General features: G+C 39.6%; 1 protein-coding gene and 1 long non-coding RNA gene across 2 annotated transcripts in view; one reads left to right on the top strand and one right to left on the bottom strand.

The window, feature by feature from the left end:
• The window catches only part of LOC146664539 (neural-cadherin-like), a 107021-nt gene that overhangs the window by 5939 nt on the left and 77889 nt on the right, over positions 1–23193 (top strand). The gene's annotated exons all lie outside the window — the stretch shown is intronic.
• On the bottom strand, positions 16048–16835 carry LOC146664540 (uncharacterized). The gene is made up of 4 exons (XR_014912484.1): positions 16741–16835; positions 16539–16650; positions 16293–16446; positions 16048–16175 (listed from the first exon to the last, which is right to left on the bottom strand). It is a non-coding gene; the product is annotated as an uncharacterized LOC146664540 (long non-coding RNA).

Genomic DNA, 23193 nt, shown 5'->3' with positions numbered 1-23193 from the left:
TGGGTATCTGTGGGAAGGGTGGCATTCAGTTTGTGGTAATCACCTCTTCTCAGCCCATTTTGTAAGAGAACTGTCTCCTGCACTCTTTCTTTTTCTCTCCTCCACCCTCGTCTTTCTTCCTGTCTCAGTCTCATAGTCAGCATCTTGCCTCATGCTGTCTTTAATCCAATTTCCCCTTTTCCTACTTGCCCCCGCCCCCCAGCTATATTTGCATATTCCCCTTGTGATGTGAAATGAATTGAGAAGAGATCTCATTTTTGTTTGTAATTTGTGACTGAGGGGCTGTTTGTGTAAGTAGAAAACAATTTCACAAAAAGCTGTCTGCATTTATTAAATTTCGTTAAAAATATTGCCTCTAGTGATCGTGAGCATGTACATATGGTTGCATGCGCGTATAGATGGGGATTATTTTTCATCTACACATGTGATTCTGTAAATTTGTTTGTGTACCAGTCTGCTTCATGTTAAATCTTGCAATTGGCTTTTTGGTATCCAGATTCCCCATGGCAAAGATTCTCAGATTCATTGCGTCTGACAAATGCTGTGGAGCCATAACATGCCTGCAGCATTATATTTCTGCTCTGTGGTCTCTCAGATATCAAACGTATGTGTCTAAGCAACATCCTCGCCATCCTCTCCTCTCTACAGTCCTCTCATGTATCTGACACGAGAAAGGAAGAGGGTGTAGGTGCCGCTTTTTAAAAAAGATGGGATTAAGTAGTAAGAACAAGAGCAGAGAGAAGAAGGAAAGGAGCTCTAGTGCACATCTTGAAGAGATATTTAATGTGGATACAAGACATTACTTTCAGGGACACAGAAAGGTCAGGACAAACTTAAATGCTAAGGGCATGGTTACACCGCGTGGCTTTAAGATCACGAAAGTTAAGTGAGGCAAAGGTGTCAAAACCGAACATGAAATAAAAAAGAAACAGAGAAGCACGGAGGCAGAAAAAGATGGAAGAAGTGTGTAAATACATGCCAATGTGTGAGATTGTTGCTTTCCGCACCCTTTTAAGCTTCACTGAAAATAAGTAGAGGGCAGCCAGATGAGAGACAGGGAGTTGTATACTGCTGATGAGAGGTCAGCTTGGTGAAAAATAATTGTCAGATGGTTAGAGGGGAGAAGTGAGAAACTGTTGGGGTGGCAGTAGGGGAATGAGGTGTGCATGTACTCTAGTCTGTAGTGCTGAATGGATGGCTACAGGGCACAGGGGGGTGGGGAAAAAATATAGCGCTGTGCAGCTGCGAAAAGGGCAACGTGTGCTCGTATTTGTCTGAAGATTGTTGGGGGCAAATGGAAGGAAGATGAGGAGGAAAGTATGATCTGCCCTTTGGAGTGGCACGAAGAGAGAAAGCAAAGATGTTCGGTTGAACTTTTTCTCTCTCAGAACAAAGTTCTACACCTTAAGCTGGGTTATCTGCAGATACTGATCCTACTGCAGATCCTATAGCAGTGCTATCTTTAACAGAAAATTATATGTGGGACTAAGTGGGATCATTTTTACAGTGGGTAGGATGAGGGCAGAAAATTTCTACACAGAGCCCTCCATGTGAAACAGCTAAACGACTGGCGCATCGAATACAAGCATCACAGGAGCACAGTGGAAAAAAGCTTGGAGGAATGGAAATCTATGCCTTTTCTAGTTGTTTCTAATGATTTTATTTTTAACGTTTAACGTCACGTTCGCCTAATTGTTATATAAGCACCGACATGCAGGATAAAACATGCCTTTTCCTGACAGTTATTTTGTTAGAGTTTTCTTTTGGATAAAATCTTTTTGCGGGGTTGTCAGAGATTTTCGATACAGAAGAACAAGATCCTCTATCCAATGTATTCATTATTTGTTTTTATGCGGTTTTCTGTTAAGGATTGTTTGAAAACCGGTGATTTGGTTTGGGTAACCTAAACTGCTTTGTTTAAAGTGAGGGGAACATAACTGTCATGATTAATAATAGTAACGCTGACTCTTGTTGGAGAGAACTCAAAGCAACCAGTGTGACAACTACAAATGAAACCAGTTACTCTCTGCTGACATAACGTTCAAGTTTTAATGGATTTTCTCTCAAATGAAAAACAAATGGAAAAAAAATACTTTAAAATGGCTGCATTCACAATTTTCTCCTACAATATTGCATATTAGAAATTGGTACTTAAAGGAGTAAATGGTATAAGACTTAATAAATATTATTTATAAACATTAATAATATTAATAAATAATACGTACCACATTTTTTCCATATACAGTGGGGCAAAAAAGTATTTAGTCAGCCACCGATTGTGCAAGTTCCCCCACCTAAAATGATGACAGAGGTCAGTAATTTGCACCAGAGGTACACTTCAACTGTGAGAGACAGAATGTGAAAAAAAAATCCATGAATCCACATGGTAGGATTTGTAAAGAATTTATTCGTAAATCAGGGTGGAAAATAAGTATTTGGTCAATAACAAAAATACAACTCAATACTTTGTAACATAACCTTTGTTGGCAATAACAGAGGTCAAACGTTTACTATAGGTCTTTACCAGGTTTGCACACACAGTAGCTGGTATTTTGGCCCATTCCTCCATGCAGATCTTCTCAAGAGCAGTGATGTTTTGGGGCTGTCGCCGAGCAACACGGACTTTCAACTCCCGCCACAGATTTTCTATGGGGTTGAGGTCTGGAGACTGGCTAGGCCACTCCAGGACTTTCAAATGCTTCTTACGGAGCCACTCCTTTGTTGCCCGGGCGGTGTGTTTTGGATCATTGTCATGTTGGAAGACCCAGCCTCGTTTCATCTTCAAAGTTCTCACTGATGGAAGGAGGTTTTGGCTCAAAATCTCACGATACATGGCCCCATTCATTCTGTCCTTAACACGGATCAGTCGTCCTGTCCCCTTGGCAGAAAAACAGCCCCATAGCATGATGTTTCCACCCCCATGCTTCACAGTAGGTATGGTGTTCTTGGGATGCAACTCAGTATTCTTCTTCCTCCAAACACAACGAGTTGAGTTTATACCAAAAAGTTCTACTTTGGTTTCATCTGACCACATGACATTCTCCCAATCCTCTGCTGTATCATCCATGTGCTCTCTGGCAAACTTCAGACGGGCCTGGACATGCACTGGCTTCAGCAGCGGAACACGTCTGGCACTGCGGGATTTGATTCCCTGCCGTTGTAGTGTGTTACTGATGGTGACCTTTGTTACTTTGGTCCCAGCTCTCTGCAGGTCATTCACCAGGTCCCCCCGTGTGGTTCTGGGATCTTTGCTCACCGTTCTCATGATCATTTTGACCCCACGGGATGAGATCTTGCGTGGAGCCCCAGATCGAGGGAGATTATCAGTGGTCTTGTATGTCTTCCATTTTCTGATGATTGCTCCCACAGTTGATTTTTTCACACCAAGCTGCTTGCCTATTGTAGATTCACTCTTCCCAGTCTGGTGCAGGTCTACAATACTTTTCCTGGTGTCCTTCGAAAGCTCTTTGGTCTTGGCCATGGCGGAGTTTGGAGTCTGACTGTTTGAGGCTGTGGACAGGTGTCTTTTATACAGATGATGAGTTCAAACAGGTGCCATTCATACAGGTAACGAGGGGGGGACAGAAAAGCTTCTTACAGAAGACGTTACAGGTCTGAGAGAGCCAGAGATTTTCCTTGTTTGAGGTGACCAAATACTTATTGTCCACCCTAATTTACGAATAAATTCTTTACAAATCCTACCATGTGGATTCATGGATTTTTTTTTCACATTCTGTCTCTCACAGTTGAAGTGTACCTCTGGTGCAAATTACTGACCTCTGTCATCATTTTAGGTGGGGGAACTTGCACAATCGGTGGCTGACTAAATACTTTTTTGCCACACTGTAAACAGTCAGTCAGTGCCCTTCTTTAGCCACAATTACCGTTTTTTGCTATGCTATTGCTGACTGAAAAGTTCAGGATTTATATTTGTCTTTTTTAAATTGGGCATTGCTGAAATCGCAGGTTTTGTCTTGGAACAGCGTTTCCCTTTGAGTAAATGTAACTAGCTCAGAACTAGCTAGTTACAGAACTAGCTGTAACTAGCTTTGAATCTTGACAATTATTGACTGCCACTTACTCACTTACTGGTCTGTGAATTGGCTTCATTTTTCGGGGCAGCACGATGGTTAGCACTGTTGCCTCACAGCAATAAGGTCCTGAGTTCAATTCCACCATCAGGCCGGGGTCTTTCTGTGTGGAGTTTGCATGTTTTGTGTTTGCGTGGGTTCTTCCTGGGTACTCCGGCTTCTTCCCACAGTCCAAAGACATGCACTTAGTGGGGATAGGTTAATTGGAAACTCTAAATTGCCCATAGTTGTGAATGTGAGTTCGAATGGTTGTCTCTGTCTATGTGTTAGCCCTGTGACACACTGGCAACCTGTCCAGGGTGTACCCCGCCTCTCGCCCAAAGACAACTGGGTGAGAGGCGACACGACACGACACACACAACCCTGAAAAAGGATACGCAGAAGCAAATGGATGGATTTATTATTATTATTAGTAGTAGTAGTAGTAACCGTTTGTCGTAGAGACGCTGTTCGTACCTCAGAATGACTGGCTCGTTTGTGCACTGGTCCTGCCGCTGCTTCGGTGCATAGTAGTATTACTGCTCACTTCTTCTTCCTTTGTATTCTCAAGGTTCTGAGTTCAAGTGTACCATGGGGCACTCTTCATGATCAAGCAGAGCTGTATGCTCTATGGAATGATACTACTCTAAAAGGACACTGTGCCACTTTGTTAGGTACACTTATGTTCACTGTACAGCAACAAGCTGTTTGATTATACCGAGAGAAAAGGGCTACTTTTCTCGTGTCACGCCACATTGATTTGAATATCCTTGGTGGACTGTTTGACCTGTGTCTCACCATAGTGTGGCTGCAGCCTGCTGTGGCACACTTTCCACTAACTCATGTGGGACATGCAAGTTTTGAGTTTTGTTGCGTTGCCGTTTGAGTTAGTGGGTTAATACATGTTCTTTAACGTTTTGGAAGCTGAAGGTTGTGAGTTCGACTACAGCATGGCCCACTTTTTTCACCATGCTCCCATGAACCTACAGTATGATTAACAGAAACACACTTCAATTTCAGAATGTCTGCCTCTTTATTAGGCACACCTGTTTTCATAAACAAGCTGTTTATCAACAACTTTTTGCTCCCATCGACAGCAAGCCACAGTCCGAGTCTGCAAGTAGCAAGTATCCCAACACCTTCGCCTGGAGTTGCGAATTCTAGATATTATTATTTTTATTTAAAATTGTCTTTTTTAATCCATCTACACATTTTCCCAATCACTTGCTCAGTCAGACTCACTGTCACAAGGCAGAAATCAAGGCACACCCTGGGCAGTCTATCACAGGGTTATAATTATTAGAGATGCAGTGATTGCAATTTTCTTGTCCAGTTCTTTTGGCCTGTCAATAAAGAGTGTTTGCCAGTTTAGAGTTTCTTTTCTTAAGCGCTGTAATTTACAGCATATACAAAGAAAAAACAACACAAAATATTCTTTTCACAATGAAATAAATAGTTAAAACTTTACTATTTCCCCCAGATCTCAGTAAAGTAGATCTCTGACTGAAACAACTGAAAATAAAGTACTCAGCTATAAGAAGGAGCGCTGTTACAAATAAATAACTAAGAATGAGTTGCTGTACAGTCACCTTGACATTTTTTACCTTACCAAACAAAAGTAGGTGCAACAGATTTATATAACAAACCAAATGTCAGTTACTTACATCATCTTCTAGTATGTTTAGAACCTCACCAGATAACAAGACATCCGCCCTTTTCTCTTTTTCACTCGTCTCCATAATTTTCCTCGTAATTGCTTTGATCTTTTCACTGCTCATACCTAAGACTCTCACTGAGGCTGCTGTCTTGTGGTTGGCTCTGAGCATTGTGTAGCTTTAGCTTTAGCCACTCTGCCTTTAAAATGTCAGTGTTCAGCTGGGGTGGAGGTGACTGCATAACTGTCTTTACAATTGGGATGAATGTGTCACTAAGGGAAAATTATCTTTAGGGACTGAAATAATTATTTTTGTATCAGCTTGCTATCATATTTAAAATGGGATGTATGTGGATTGAATCGTTCTTGGAACCAGCCCCCAAGTGACCATTTCAAGAACTGCAGTTTTTAGTTGGCGTTTAATGTGATTTTGTCACGTCTGGCCTTTAACTAAAGTTTAAGATCACACATTGCTCTGATCTGGGGTCAGACTGGTAAACCCCGTGTACCAGAACAAGCTGTTAAGGAAGGAAGTTAAGACGTTTACTCAATGTCAGCCCCCAAAAATAATTAAAGCTCAAGAAATGTGGACTATTTCTGTTATTCTGTGGGCCATCTTGGAATTACAGAAACGTAGGCATTCAGCCCACACTCATACTGTATATCACACATGTTGTGTGTGGTGCAGCAGGAGATGAGTGCAAGCATATGTGCTGTCGCACAGGGCTGTGAGGATAGTCATGGCGACAGGGAGTTTTTATTCGGCCAAGGGTCTGCATTATTGATGCCCATTACCACAGACATTGTCAGCTCAAGACATTGCACAGAGGCAGGCGCTGTCAGGTAAATGTCTTGCTGACCTCCAATAGCACAGATTCTCAGTATTCCTCTGTGCAGCCCGATGTCTACCTGTGTGATAAATGAGCACAGCTCACACATTGAACAAGAAGCTTATCACCAGTGGAGAAGCTTTTGTTTTAATAAATCTAATCCATGATGCTCTGACACCAGCTTAGCGGGAAACAAAGGTGTGAGTTTGGGGGTTTTGTTGACATAATTTAATCATCTGCTATTGTGTTTGCCTTGTTTCCCTTAATGCGGAATGATTTGTAATGAACCGGTTATGCTTTAGCTCATTGGCTCGCTGCCTCATCTGCCACTTCCTCCATCCATCTAAAACTTTTGTTTTTGCCCCACCTTTGCATGCTGGGTAGTCTCTCTGTGACATTTCCCCAGAGAGCTGAATTGATTTTGTGGTATTGATTAACTAGGAGCAGTTTTGCTCACAGTCACAAAACATCACTTTAAACAACAATTTATATGTCGCCGAACAGGCTGTGACAGACTGTTGCTGATAGTTTACAAACTGGCAGAGAGGTAGGTGTGTGATTGAGTCGAAGGGCTGATAGAACTGTCCTGAAGCACTCTAATGAATCAGCCTTTCAGACAAGCCTGCCTATAGGCTAGAATGAGCAAAGGAAAATTGGAGCTAGTGCTGGGATATGTCGTGGGAATTCAGTGCTTGTGCTTATTTATCTATTTGGTCTTGAATTTTTCAACCTTTTGTACCCAAAGGTCCAATTAACTGAGCATAACAATGGTTGCAGCCCTGCATTCGGTGGCTCAAGAAGGCACTGAAAAACACACAGGACATGGACAACTTTGAAATCTCTGCCGGGTGAACTGTGAACAAGGAGATTTCTTAATGCTGTGCAAAAGATCACATGGCTGGCCAAGTTTCCTAGTGAGATGTTTTGACATGCCGTGAACTTTGCTTTGGAGCAAAGCGGGCAAATTGCAGAAATTGTAGTAATTGCGTGGCACCAATTTTCACATCCTTTTGTTAAGAAGATGAAAATCAGTGCCATCCAAAATGAGATGGTAGAGTGAAGAAAAAGGGTTGCAAAAGTTTCGTCTCACTGGCGATCAAAAAGACTATAGAGAAGACTAGGGAATTGAGGCCCAGATTAGAAGATGTGTTTGAAGATGATGTCCATCTCATGGTTCGGTTATTTAATCCATTGCAGAAAAACAGACAGAGAGAGAGAGAGAGTCCAACTGATTGCAGGAGCAGGTGTCTTAGATGTGGAGATAATGTAGTGCCTCTCAGGGCTGATGGGCATCGAGGGGGGAGAGCAGCTACATGCTACATTGCTATATGGATGTTTAAAATTAGAGTTTGAGACAGTTGCAGAGATGAAGAATGATATGCAGACAAAGGATCTTAAGATTGTGGGTGACACACAAAAGACAGTATTTGTTCTGATTGTTTCCTGATCTGTCTGTTGTATGCTTCTGTTATGTTCCTCCTTTCTGTACTTGGACATTTCTGCTTTATCTGTTCCAATCTTGGCTCAGGCATGTGCTTGTGGAGCATGCGTTTTTATTTCTCTAAATGTGTTCCAGCTACGAATTTGTGTCTGTTCTCAGCGGAACCACTGAACGTGCAAGGCTTTTTTTTTTCTCCTCATCTATCTTTCTCGCTGCCTCGACAGTGTAGAGCTTAATTCTGTCGACTAATCAGACCATATGGTCTCCACAGTCTTATGATGTGCTGAGAAGGATGGGATAGGGATGTTACGGTGTCATAAGTAGTGCCAGCCTTGCTGTGGAAACAGGGAAGCATGCACCACTGCCACGCATTAAGGATCAAGAATTAGAATTAAGTTTCCTGCAGCTCTTAAACCCGCTTTTGTTGAAAATTAAATAAAGAAAATGGCAGGGAAAGGGATCCTTTCAGTTTTGCTTTCAGCTTTCTTATTCTGCAAGAACTCTGTTGCCTAGGCTCTGTCCACAGTTTTGCATGTCATTTTTCACAAGTTATCGACTCATAATTACTTCTGCCCTTTCTGCCCTGACACTGCAGCTGCCATTTAATCGAGTAATTTCAATAATTAATTGTGTGAATGTGCGATAAGTTAGTTTTGATGGATATCTCTAACTGAGAAATGGCTGCGTTTGTCAAACACTAAATTGAGGATCTTACCATAAATGTTCAGTCCGCCCCGTGAATAATTGTGCGTTCAAAGTTACAAATGAGTCACTCAGCTTGTCTTAATATTTGGATTGAGTGCAAGATCACCCTATATTTACACTAAATCCAACTGATGGAGTGTTACTACTTTTAATAATGTTAGTATGAGCTCATCCACTGTGAGCGCGTGAACATTATCACAGATTTGGGGCATTAAGGTTGATTATGAATTTACTATAATCATGAATTTCTGTTGTTAACATAGCTGTGATAGCAGATATTGTGATTAATTGTGATGACATGGGGAGGTTTAAGACTTGGATTTCCTCGCACACAGTGGGTGATAAACATTGATCTTTTTTAATCTTGCTGGCCTGCTGCTAATGACGGGAGATGATGGTCCACACAGGACAGACTGCTCACGGGATTAGATATCTAAATGAGGAGTTTATCCTCTCTTCCTCTTCCCCCATTGCCAGTAAGCCCGCCTGCAATCGCATGCTGAGTTACAGTTTAATGCATGTGGACTAGTATAGTGTATAGCATGTTACTGTGCATCTTTGTCTAAACACACATGGACAAAACATGTCTGTGTGTGTTTAATCGAAGTGCATTCATGCAAGTGTGGAGGAGCACTGTCAGAGCTCAAGTCCCGCTTCACGCAGCTGCTCCATACTAATCTGCTGTACTTCCGCAGGAACACATTTGCTGTGCTCAATACATTATTGTACTTTTGCACATAACAGATAGTGATGGGGTGTTCCCGGAATGCCTCCTTCTATGGTGTGCTAAACAAACACAGTCCAGTTCTGGTTTCAGTGATAGATTAATGCTGTCTCACCCATACACTGTGGCTTGTTTTCCCATTAAACCTGTGCGGCTGACTCTGTTGCTTCTGCCTGGCCCTGGTTTTGCGTTTGTATTCATGTGTGTAGCATCTGAGCTCGTGCACAGGCTGTGTGTTTGTTGGTTTGCCTACACGAGTGTGTCTATGGAAAGATATCGAAAGTGCTCCTTGGACCACCCCCATCAATCACCAACTCAGAAGGAAATGGAGAGAGGGATAGACGATCGAAAGAAAGATGGAGGTCACCACAGAAAGAAGCATCCAGAACGAGGGAGAGGGGAGTCAGAGGAAAAATGGATGGAACAGTCCAGGCTGGCTCTGATTGAGCTGGGTAGTGTAGTTTATATCCTTTATAGATAAGGCTGGGGAGCACTGCTCAGCAGCTTCCTCCCCCTGTAGCTTGAACTGAGAGTGATAATAAGAAAGCGTGAATGGGGCAAATTGAATTAATGCTGCGGCACACCATAAAGGCCCTAACTATAATGCATTTTAAAATCCTATAATGAGGAAAGAGCTAAAATAATTTCACACTCCAGTGAAGAAGATGGCCCTGTAACAGATTTTGGGCCTGGCCAACACTGCTAGGGCTTTTGTCATTTAATGTGACTCTAGGTGCTATGCTGAAATGATACTTACTCTTACTTGCTTGGGTGCAGCGAGGTGCTCGAGGCAAACTTGGTCAACAGCCTGTTCAAATTCCTGCAACACGTACCAAGCAAGGAGAGACTGGTGCCTGCTGACGTCTCACTCGGGTCAGTTTTTAAAGTCTCGGGGTAAAACGCTGTTGCAGGGAGGGCACATCTGCCGCAAAAGTGCTCCTCATTACTCTCCATTAAAAGCCTATTCAGTGATGGGGACAGCAGTACAAGTTGGAACCTTTCCCGTTTGTATCCACACATACATACTTCCTATGTACACATAAAAAGCTCAGATGTGTCTTTTTGTATATACATGTGGGGAAAGACAGAAAGCACTTCTCACTGCCTTTGCATGCTTTCAGCTATGGCTTCCTCATCATTAGAGTCACACCGCCATAAAGCTGAAATTACCTCTCCATCACCAAACCTTGGAGAGTGAGAAAGATAGCTCTCTGACACATACTAACACTAACAGACGGGAGCTGATAGAGACTAATGACCAAATGAAAGCCTCTGCTATGAACCGTACACCTTTCTGGTTGGAATGGAAGAGAGCAGTCTGGTATCAACCGGTATTTCCTCTTCTCTTCTCTTCTCTTCTCTTCTCTTCTCTTCTCTTCTCTTCTCTTCTCTTCTCTTCTCTTCTCTTGTTTACAGTTGGGTTGGTTGGAACACTGTATACTTTCCACTTAACCGCAGGTGATTGTGAGCTGATTGGTCACGCATGTATGGCCCATAGATGCCAAAATGAAGCACCATGCATGCAGGCAGATATAGATATGCTTACACATGAAAGCCCACACACGCCACATGAATGCACAAACAAGACACAAATGAACTTCTGTGTAAACTATACCCAAAAACGCATGCATGGTGAGTACAAGTTAGAGAAAAAACAAACAAACCAAACTACACCGCATATTCCTTGCTCCAGGCAGCCAAATAAAAGCCCAAAGCAAGGTGTGAAGCAGGGCACTGAGAGTCCAAACAATTTATATCAGATCCTCTTACTGAGAGATTGCACTGGAATATTCAGTCTTGCAGTGTCATTTAGATAAAGTCCCCTTGCCAATTTTCCAAATGACTGCGAACTGTATGACAGGGTGTGCATATGTGCCACTGTGCATCATGTTATTCACAGGGTGGTGGGCTGCTGAGTGGAAGGGTGGGTGAGAACACTGTAAACTGTACTGTACATATGCTTGAGTAAATATTAGTTCCACCCCAAGTGTCAATTTGAAATGCAGCCGTATCGTTCCATCTCAAATTTGAGAATAGAAAGCACACTTCACAACCAGCTCTAATTATCTATATAACACATAGCTGCGAAGTTACAATACTTGACTACTAATGGAGCGCTTATGTAAATCTAACCTAATACCAGTGTGTACAGTTATTCCTCCCCAGTTTAATTTGATTTGAGAAAATACAAGGTATCCCACACACTGTCAATCACTTGGACTTTGAATTTCATTTTCAAATATCCACCAGGAAGCTCCAGTTGTTTAGTTTTCTTCATCTGCCCATCAAAGGCTCAGCGAGTAGACAGGTCTTTATAGAAATGAGCCGAGATATGCTTTAACAGTTTATTCTCACGCAATAAATGGACTGTCTATAGCTCCCGTGAGGGCGACTTCAACTTCCAATCTTCATTAATGTTAGAGAAAGCCCAAAGAGAAAACTCTTTCACAGCCTAGACAAAGCACAAAAAGCATTTTTCATCCAGGGTCTTTAAACACTGAAGCCACCTGCCTGAAGAAATGTGAACAGCAACGCTGTATATTCTTTTAAGAAACAACTGAAAGCCTAATTATCTTGCATTCAACAGTCAACCTGTTACTGCCCTCATTATGCTGTAGGGGCTAATATTGATTTGCTGGGAGCACAGGCTTCTGTTGGCTTTAATGATGTATTTAACATTTGTTGAAATGTTAGGAGGATTTGCAGTGTTTTCTTTTTTTCATGTGTGTTGGTGGTACTTCTCTGCTGTCTGTTTTGACTATTGCTGGCATTGCTGATGCATTGTTAACGGTTTTATCTTCAAGGATAAGGGACTATGATCAATATTTTATATACATAAAAAAGCTATGCAGCGCATTTAAAGTGACCTTCAGCTCTTTTTTCCTGCTTTTCCAAATACAGCACAACTGTGTTTTGCTTATTGCCTGAATCACTGTTGTTTTTAACCACACCAGGCAGCAGCACAGCTACATAGTATGTCAATAAACCTTTGGTGAATTGGCTGGAATTTATACCTGCATAAGATACGATATCCTTCAGTTCATATCTTTGCAATTGGTGCAGTTTGTATAAATAATTTGTGTAATTCTGACACTATTTGGTATTTGATAAGATTTTGAACTATCCAGTTATGTGGCTACCTGTGACCATAAGGTGCCAGTGGCAGAATAAAAAGTCACACTTTTGTCAAGCTTAACTAAAGTTAGTAAGTAAGCTAAGCTACCAGAGGGCATAACATTTTCTCTAAATTTCTAAAATACAAAATCCTGAACGCTTGGTGCTCTGAACCAGTGAACCATTGAATCACTCACTCTTGTGTCAAAGCCTTTGCATAGTCTCCCATTTAGTTATTCTGCAAAACTATAAAGACATTTTAAAATACACTTAATGTACTGGACAATATAGATCAAAAAATGTTTACGCTGTATATACCTAATCAAGGTGTATAGGCTTTGCCACATTCTCTGATTTACTTGTCATTGATAAATAAGAAAGTGGCCACTTTTGTGAGTAAATCATAGTACACTGGAATAGTATACATGGGAATATGGGAAGCAGGATAATAAGAGATAAAGAATGTAACCTAATCTCAGCAGATAGTCACCATAATCACTGAATTTTTGACTGAATTGCAGGAATGTTACATTGATTTTCTTTTTGTGAGCTGCATACCCCCTGTTTTTTGATGTAGTATATAATGAATGCTCAGTAGTGTCATTATTTATACGGGCTGTGTGTATGTGTGCGTGCGTATGTGCATGTTCTGAAAACATTGTGTGGTTTTGAGCACAGATAAAACTGTTTTGATGTGAGTGGTTTTGCCAGAAGGTTTTGTGAATGTAGTCTGAAAAATGGCTTTTGTGTTTCCAGTTTTGAGAAAAGGGAGGAATCTTTTGAAAAATACGTCTTAGCAATTGTGAAAAAATGTGACTCTTGGAATTCATTTCAAGAAAGTTTTTGGAAGGACTGTTTGTGAAGTAGGGGAAAATTAGACATCACGTCACAATTTTACAAGTATCAAACTGAAATAAAAAAACTCGATGTTTTTAAAGAGCATATCACAAAGTAATCACTAATTACTACTCACAAACTAGGGATCCAGAATCTTAAGTCTTGAATGATGTGGATGCAGTTTACTAAAAGAAGCTGGTACTGAGAAGTGGATGAAATGTAAAGTGTGTTTGTATTTTTGGAGACTTGCAAAACAATCAAAGAGGACTTGACTTAGATGTCCTTGACATTTTCTGATGTCGTGTATAATAAATGCTCAAATGTTATTCGAGTTAGTTATGTGTGTGATCTGAAAACATGGGAATTTGAGCACACTGTCAGAGGGTATTTAAAAGAAATATAGTTTTACAAGTTGGCTGGTTGGTTGTGTTTCAGGATTTAAGAAAAGGGTGAAAGGTTTTAAGAAATGTATCCAAGAAATTACAAATAAATAAATAAATGTTATTTTTTGGCACCTTTCACCTTACGTCACATTACAACACAGAATTAACAACAAAATCAACATTAATAACACAAAAGCTAGAAAGCTCTAAAATCCAGGAATAATGATTGAAACATGAGGGTTATAGTTGATATGCAGATGTGAACAGGTGGGTGTTGCGCTGAGATGCAACTGTGTAACAGAGTGCCTGGCTGATGAAGGTGGAATAGATGATGGTTGTGGCAACCATGGTCTCAAGCCTGAAACAAGGGCCAGTCAGGCGAACGACTGGGGCACGGGAGCACGGGAAAGGGTGTGAGGATGATGGAAATTTGATAGATAAGAGGGGTCCAAGTTGTGGAGAGCTTTGAAAGTGACAAACAGAACTGTGTATTGGATTCACTGGAGAATGGGGAGCTAATAAAGCTGGATGACCAGTAGTATGATCTGTGAACTTGGTGTGGATGTGATCCTTGCTGCAGAGTTCTGTCTAATTTGGAGCAGATTAAGATGGGTTTTTTTTGCAGACACCAGAGAGAGTAGAATTACTATCATCCATGCAAAAGGTGACCAGGGCATGAACCAGAACCTCTGTCCTATGTTGAGTAAGAAAAGGGGCAAAGTCTTGAAATGCTTTGTAGGTGGAAGTAAGATGGTAAAAGAAAACAAAGCAAACAAAACAAAAAAGACGAGCATATCATTTCCCATGAGACACTCACTGTGGATTAAGTAAAAAAACAAAGGTTGCAGACATGAAAGTCCAAATATAAAAAAGACTAACAGACTAGAGGAAAAATAAGAAAAAGGTGGAGGACACAGAGCATGTGGTCTGTCAGCCTGAAATGATCACTGCAGCGTAAAAAACAAAAGAAAACAACAACAACAACAACAAAACAGCATCCGTGGGAAAGTACCAATAAATGTGACTGTAAGTGATGATATTCAGTGATGATGGAAGTAATTGTTAACAAAAGATAAGATAACGGTGTTTAAACTATCGAAGGCCTGTGCTTTTCTTTGTGGAGCTTGCAAATTCTCCTCGTCTCTGTGTGGGTTTGCGTCCTCCCACAGTCCAAAGACACACACACACACACACACACACACACACACACACACACACACACACACACACACACACACACACACACACACACACACACTCTAACCTGTGACCCTGAAATGGATAAGTACAGGAAAATGTATGGATGGGAGATAATTTAAGATGAGATAATGAATACAAGAATATGTTTAAATTAAAACTTACATCCTTTGATTTAGTATTTTGTTTTCTTTAAATGCATTTATATTTATCTTTTTTTGTGTAGCTGTAAAAAATGTGTACACAGTAAAAAACCAAGTGTCAATTTTACACTTACAGAGTTGATTTTAACTCTGCTTCAGATAACATTTGGTCCCACTTAAAATTAGAGTTAAATTTACTCTATGGCCAGTGTTAACTTTTCAGTGTTAATTGTACTCAATTTAGTGTCAAAATTAACAACAAAATGTGTAAAAATATTTAACACTGAGGGTTATTCACACTGTTCAGAGAAATTTGATTACACTTTATAGAGCTATTTTTACTCAAAATTTAGTTTAATAATAGCACTCTGATGTGTAATAATATATCATTTTTATTTCTCTGTAGTGTGATTTTTTCATATTCATCTTATGATGCTATATTACTAAATAACTGTGATCTATCCTACATTATGGAAATAACAACAAATATACAGGTTAAAGTAACAGCATTTATTATGTTTCTCATTTCAATGTCATTTAATTAACGTAACAAACCTTTACAATTCACAGTTCTATGATGCTCACTAGAGAAAGCAATATGACATTTCCCCAATGTCGTAGTTGTTTGCAGAAAAGTAAAAAAGTTGGGCCATAATAAGACATAGTGGGCCCTAAAGAGTTCATCAAGGGCTCCTACTGAACCTGTCGCTTTACATGGAAGTGCATGCTTCTCAATCACAATGAAGGTGTGAATGCTGCTTCTTGTGGATCCCTGAATAAGAAGGTAGGGCTGACTGCTTCGGGTAAGTCAGATGCTGCTGTACACTGGTTCCAGCCTACAACAACACATTAAACAACAGTATTAAGTGACTATCCTCTGACAGTAGATTAGCTCAACTCACTGTCCATGAAAATAGAGGTGATGGAAAGTATATTTTAAACAACATACCTTTGGGAATTTGATGAGGTTATTGACAGCTTGAGATGCAGACATCTTTCCTGGTCTCTTTCGCCCTTGTGCAGATGGTGGTAGCAGATGTAGCAGCAGCAAGATAGTAGACAAGTCACTGTCCCAGCCTACAGACGAATAAACAAAGAATTATTCCAAAAATACATTGAATTGACAGAATTATCTATATAACCAACAATGGCAAATAAAAACAGTCACAATCATACCATTCTCAACTTCAGTACCTGACTCAGCATTGCACATTAACTCCAAGAACTCTGAGGTGGGGACAAGTCTATGACTTTCCTTTACAACCTTTGCTTTGAGATTGGTGAGCCACCTCTCCAAGAATTTGCTCCCAGTGACCTCACAAAACAGGAGTCGGAAATCTTGTTCTATCTGTAATGCAAAAATACCGAACATAGAGAAGTGTTTGATTGAATCCTGCCTACAAATTACATCAGTATCATTTAAATGATAAGTGAACTTACTTTTGGGAGATTTGCAAACTGAGACGCTTCTTTCCTCCACAGCTTTTCTTTGAATGGTCTTCAACCGCCATGCAATGTATCCTGAACTGCTCTCTGGATCGTAGTAATGTTTCTATGTAATTAAATAAACGAAGAAGGACTATGTTATCAACATTTCTGAGGGCAATTATGTATTTAATGTTGAAAAGTTCCCTTTACTTACATATCCATGTTGTGAATATGGGTCTTCCAGATATGGAGACAGAGCAACAATGCCCTGCGCATACATCACTCTTACGCTTTTAGGGGGAGATGTCCTAATGTATAAATTCAATAATTGGCATTAAACATCACAATTAAAAATAATACAATGTTTAAAATGTTTCTTTATATCTTACATTTTTGATTCTTACCCATGTTATTCTGTCATCTCAGCCTCAAGTATGTTTCTCATCCGTCTTCTGTTTGCATCTCTCAGAGATTTGGTTTTTGCGTAGTCTTAAACCTTTCTATAAAATAGAAACATTACTTAATATTACTTAACATGCCATTAACATTGCTATCAGTTAATTTACACAAAATACATATTTCTTACTAAATAATGAGCAAAACTCTAAAGTAGTGTATGCCTTTGGTATTTGCTTAAAATAATATAAACCAGTAAAGTTAACTTTATGGTAATGTTACCCACTTTTTCTGAAAGTATGTTCGCTTACGTAAGCTAATTAGCGATTATTAGCTTACTGATAAACGGTAATTTAGTTGTTCAAACTGTGCGATTTGACATGTGACAATGATATTATTTAGACAGCATTTAGAAGAAATACATAGTTAAAATGTTTTAGGTTCATATTAACGCAGTGAGAAGATAACGAACATCTGAACTTTTAGCAACTGCTAGCATGTAGCTACTGGAATGCCATTAAACCTATGGGTAAATGCTGCTAACATGTCCTCACTCGACATCAGTGAAACTATAAAGAGCTATTTAGTTTAAAAATACCTTTTTAAACAATGTTACCAGTCTGGGAATGTTAACTTCACTTACCTGACTGTGGCAGCTCTTCGGAGAAAATTCCCTGCGCATTAGAGCTCTGAGGCCGCACACGCCTGCGGACTGGTAATAACACTGTGTGGAGTTAAGTCTTCACTGTGTGACTAACAAACTTTACACTGACTTTTAACTCTGATGTTAGAGCTGGTTTACTCCTCTTAGAGTTGTAAATACTCTATCTAGGTTAAAATAGGTTTACTCTGAAATATTGACACTCCATTTTTTTTACTGTGTAGTTCTAAGCATTTTGTGGCTAACGGGGTTTTGGAAAACCCTAAAAAAATTATTATGATTATTATTATTATCATTATAAGAACAATGACTGGCTGGGACATACCTCAAAAACAAAGAGGATAATCTCCTTAAGATAGCTAGAGACCATGAAAGAACTAAGAAAACATTACCACTACGTTACAAAGCTGCTAAATCCAGAATAGAGCTCAAAGGGAGCTCAACATGCCAGTGATACAAATAATGGAAAACAAGCCAACCACCAGCTATGCCAGAAGAACAAAAAATAGATATCAGATAAATGTTATTATGAACACATACCCTCAATGGTAACTGAAAGTGATGAGGCTGCTGTACTATGGGATATATCAATACAAACTGATAAAGAAATCAAGACTAATAGAGCTGACTTGTCTGCTTATCGACATCTGTCCTCACTGAAAGAAATCTCTCTGAAAGTTATAGAAAAACTCTCAAAATATGAACATAGAAGGAAAGAGAAATGGAGAAGATGTGGGACATGAAAACTACAACAGTACCAGTGGTAATCTGTGCTCCTGTTTTGGACAAGAAGGGGGTGGAAATGTCAATATATAGGAGCTGCAAAAGATAGGCATTGCTCATATATCAAGGAGGACTTCATCCATCAAGCAGACCAACACACCCTCGTGTTGTTTGTACTTTACAAACAAATTTAGGTACGAAAATATTGATAAATCGCTGATTTGTGTGCGAAGCATGCCTATGCATGATTTACACGCAGATTTTGTGCGTATACGCTGTTTTATTAATGAAGTCCACTGACCTTTCTGAGCTCCCTCCAGTACTGATGGGACAGTGGTTTGTCCTTCCCTGTTGTCATCCACACCTTCTCAGTGCTGTAAAACTCAGCACACACAAAGCTTATTCATTCAGCACTTCTTTCTGTACCAATCAAAACAATATACCATATGCTATTGCAACAGGGTTAAATAAATGTTGGCACATATATGTGAATTTCTGTAACAAGGTGGACAAAGTCAAGGACTGTTCGGTAAAATGTAAAATCGTTTTATTGTAAATGTTTTATTTAATTCTCAATAAAGCTGAAAGGCTTCAAGCCAGTGGTGTGTAATAGGTCATTACCTCTGTGAATAATCATTTCTCTTTATTGCAACACGCTGTGGCCAAGGTAGATGTGGAAGCAGCAAAAAGAAAACTGTCAGAAGAGTTAATTGTCTAAATATAAATGAAGCTCATGTGCCGCAGTAACCATGATCATCTGTGTGAAAGCAAAGCAGAAAATCCTTCTACTGTGGGTTTTGTCAGTAGACCTCATCATTGACTTTGGTAGCTTGTTTCTTTGTGTATAGACACTTAAAACTGTTATTCCCATTGAGGCTTTCAGAAACAAATAGCACATTTTTCAACTCTATTATCTAGACACAAAGTCAACAATCAATAAAGTGCCCTTTGTATATAAAGGACATAAAGAAGGAAGAAAAGAAACTCTCATCTGTGTTCTAATGAACGTGGCCTCTAACGTCCAGATTTTTTGACAGTCTTAAAAAAATTTTGATGTCACGTATGAGACCGTTTTTTAGGTTATGTCAACAAAAAACAAATAAACAAAAATCAACCATAAAACAAATGTAATGTGTCTTCTCTTGACAGAGTTCTTTGTGTATCGGACTTTTCTATGCGACGAATATAACAGCATGACTAAAAAGATCCATGACAGAATGACTAACTGCTTTTAAGAGCATGCCAAACATTTTGCTGGGATGGAAATTGGAACTGGCTCAATTTAAAGCTTTTGACTTGAAAGTAATCTCCCCTTTACTTGTGCTTAAATAAACTATGAGAAGATTGCATATCAGAATGATTAAAGATGGTATGAAATTTATATCTCCAAGGTTTAGAAAATAAGATTTCTCCTGCCTCACCGCACAAAAATGCCTTCTGACTGTATGAAAGGTTAGTGGAGTTCCTGATCAACCTTGACAATTTATGTATTTCTTAGGAATATTTTGGATGACGAACTTTCTTTTAGCCCATGCTCAATAGCTTTTCAGCCTTCCCAACTGACAAGCAAACCCAAACCTAGGGGTTTTTTTTTAATTGAGGAGTAATCCTGGACATACCACGCTAAAAACCACATGAAGTGTATTTATGTAGAATTTATTTATGTAGAATTGCCCACAATTCTACATTGTGGGCGAAACAATAAAGCATAATTTTTGAAGTAAATAATAATAATTATAGTCAATTAAACTTAGTAGTAAATTGTTATTTTTTTCTAAAAATTATTAAAATTACATTCAATCAGTTTTAATTATACTAATTAATCACTTTATAATCTATCAATAATTTTTTGTTTCAGAATCTTTTTAATAGAATGTGGCTATGCTAAAGTAATGTTTGGCTTGTTTGTGCTGTTGTTTGTGAAACTAAAATGATACAATGTTTGCATAAAGATGGAAACTGGCCCGTTAGCCCATTGCTAGGTGGTTGCTAGGCAGCACGGTATATCATATATAGTTCTAGTACCTCAGATCTTGATCTGCGCATTTTAGTAGAGGGCGATCGTGGCTCAAGAGTTGGTTCGTCTTTTCGGAAGGTTGCCGGTTCGAGCCCCGGCTCGGACAGTCTCGGTCTTTGTGTCCTTGGGCAAGACACTTCACCTACCGCCTACTGGTAATGGCCAGAGGGGCCGATGGTGCGATATGGCAGCCTCGCTTCTGTCAGTCTGCCCCAGGGCAGCTGTGGCTACAGCTGTCGCTGCCTCCACCAGTGTGTGAATGTGAGAGTGAATGAATAGTGGAATTGTAAAGCGCTTTGAGGGTCTCGAAAAGCGCTATATAAATGCAATCCATTATTACTGTTCGTCAGATCGCATGCTAAAAATTTGGCGGTTATATTTGAAAATAAGTTCACCTTTGAGAAACAGATTAGCTCAGTTGTACAGCGGTCTTTTTTTAAACTGAGACTTTTATCCAAGGTGAGATCATTTTTATCTTTTAAAAACCTAGAACAGGCAATTCACCCTTTCATTCGACCGCAACTGGACTACTGTCATTCTTAAATGCAGGCGTTAACCAGACTTGTTTAGCACGGCTCCAGCTGGTCCAGAAAGCTGCTGCTCATCTCTTGACTTGAACAAAGAGATACAAACATATGCTTGCCTTACTCCACTGGCTCTCTGTCCGCTTTAGAATTAAGTATAAAATTTTATTGGTGACTTACAAAGCACTGAATGGACAGGCCTCAGAGTATCTGTCTGAATTACTGCAGCCTCATTGGCCCCCTGGAGCTCTTAGATCAGGTGATCTTTTGCTCCTTGTGATACCAAAGCCGAAGCTGGTTCATAGAGGTGATCGTGCGTTTGCAGTCGCGGCGCCTAAATTGTGGAATGATTTACCTCTCCACACTAGAAAGGCCCCTGCTGTCCCCTACCTTTTTAAATCCAATCTCAAAACAAATTTTTACTCATTGGCTTCTAACGCAGCATGAGAGTTATGTACCTATTTACTTATTTATCTGTTATTTGGCATTTGCTATTTGATATTGATGCTATTTGATTTTGTTACTTCATTTTATTGTGTAATTTCTATCTTTATACAGCACTTTGGCCAACACTATTGTTGTAATTAAATGTACTATATACATAAATAAACGATAAACGATAGTCCAGCTTTTATAGCTATAGATCAGATTAAAAATAGGGGTGGGTTTTGATGATCGATTTAAATCGATTCTGGCTTGGATAATGTGATATCGATTCATTAAAATCCTGAATCGATTTTTAAATATAAATTTATTTTGCCCGAAACGCCAGAATCTCAGGTTAAACTTCCAACCACCAAACAGCTAAAACAGTAAATGAAAGCAGGTACACGGATTCTGCACAAAGACGTAAACACAAAACGCAGACCCAACGCATCCGAATCAGTGAGATGTCGCCTTTCTCACCCGACGGCACCCCCAAAAACAAAACAAAACAAAAAACAACAATATTGACTGAACCAGCAGCCAAAGAAGATCCAAACTATGCTTCACATTTCGCTTCACATAAACATCGTCACGAATTTCCTCTTACTTTTGCTGTTGTGCTTCCACCACGATAAAATCTCACTTCATGTAGAGCTCTCTCTCTTTCTCTCTCTCAGGAATAGTTTCCCATCTAAAAATCTCTGTTTTTTGCATTATTCGCTTACTTATTACCCACCAGCCGCTGGTTTGTTTGTTTGTTTGTTTGTTTTTTAACTTACTTCCGACAATAAAGCCTCATTTCTGCTGTTCAATACTGAACAAATGTAAACAAATTATGCAAAATTGCAAAATGCTTAGCTGTGTCTCTAATCAAACCTCTTTAACTTTGCTCTGCTTCACTTCTTTTTGACTGCACAATATTTTTAAGGTCATCTGCTATAAAAACCCAGACCAGGAAAACTGCCTTCATGTTTTTCTGTGTTTTATCCTCAGTTACTTTGACACAAAGACATCTGCTGTGATGCTCACACCTTTGATAAAGTCTCACAAGTGTCAGCTTTCTTTTTATAGATATAAAAAATATCGATATGTACTGATAAGTCAGCAGAATTATAATATTTCTGACTGTCTGAGGCAAAATTTCTCCGATTCAAATCGAATCGAATCGAATTGAATCGAATCGTGGATCGAATCAATTCAGGACCTTGTGAATCGGCAAAGAATCCATTCTAGAAGTCAGTGACGATACCCAGCCCTAATTAAAAACAATGAGGTGTTGTATGAGCAAAGAAGCAAACCATTTTAGTCTGTTCGCAGGTGGTTGCTAGGCAACATGTGTAACATCATAATATCTAATATAGATGAGAACCTTCAGGGGCCCAGGATGCACCTGTATGCCAAATTTGTTTGCTCAGCTCCTGCACACACAGCACACACAGACAGATATTTCATGTATTGAGGAATACTTCAACCCCACTGTTTGTCCAAACATAAGATTCATTTCTTCCTCCATCTTTGTTCGCATAATAGCTTTTCCCCCATGCTTTCACTTCTGTAAAGTGACTACTGTAAACATCACGTTCAACCGTACGCTAGTCACCCAGATGTTTATAAGTGCCCTACACAGCATTTACAACCTGTTAATAGTTTACAAGGTTTAACATCTGTTACTTTACAATAGCCATCCAGATGTTCATAGATAGTTTATGAAACAAGTTTCAAATACTAAGTCTACATTAATAATCACCATGCCATCATTTGTTACCACAATATAAAAAAGTGTTACAGCTAAACCCTTTTTGTATTATATATTCAATTGGGCCAGGTTACTGAGATAAAACCAGCAAAGGTTCCACAGACAGAAGCAAGGAAGAAGTTTTTGAGTAAAGACATGACGTTTTGATTACCTCAGCTGGGCAA

This window comes from Rhamphochromis longiceps, linkage group LG7 (genome assembly GCF_057381845.1).
Source record: "Rhamphochromis longiceps isolate RC_006_pf linkage group LG7, R_longiceps_female_GT1.1, whole genome shotgun sequence".
Taxonomy (NCBI): Eukaryota; Metazoa; Chordata; class Actinopteri; order Cichliformes; family Cichlidae; genus Rhamphochromis; species Rhamphochromis longiceps.
The sequence above is the reverse complement of the archived record's forward strand: the minus strand, read 5'-3'. Positions and strand labels throughout refer to the sequence as shown.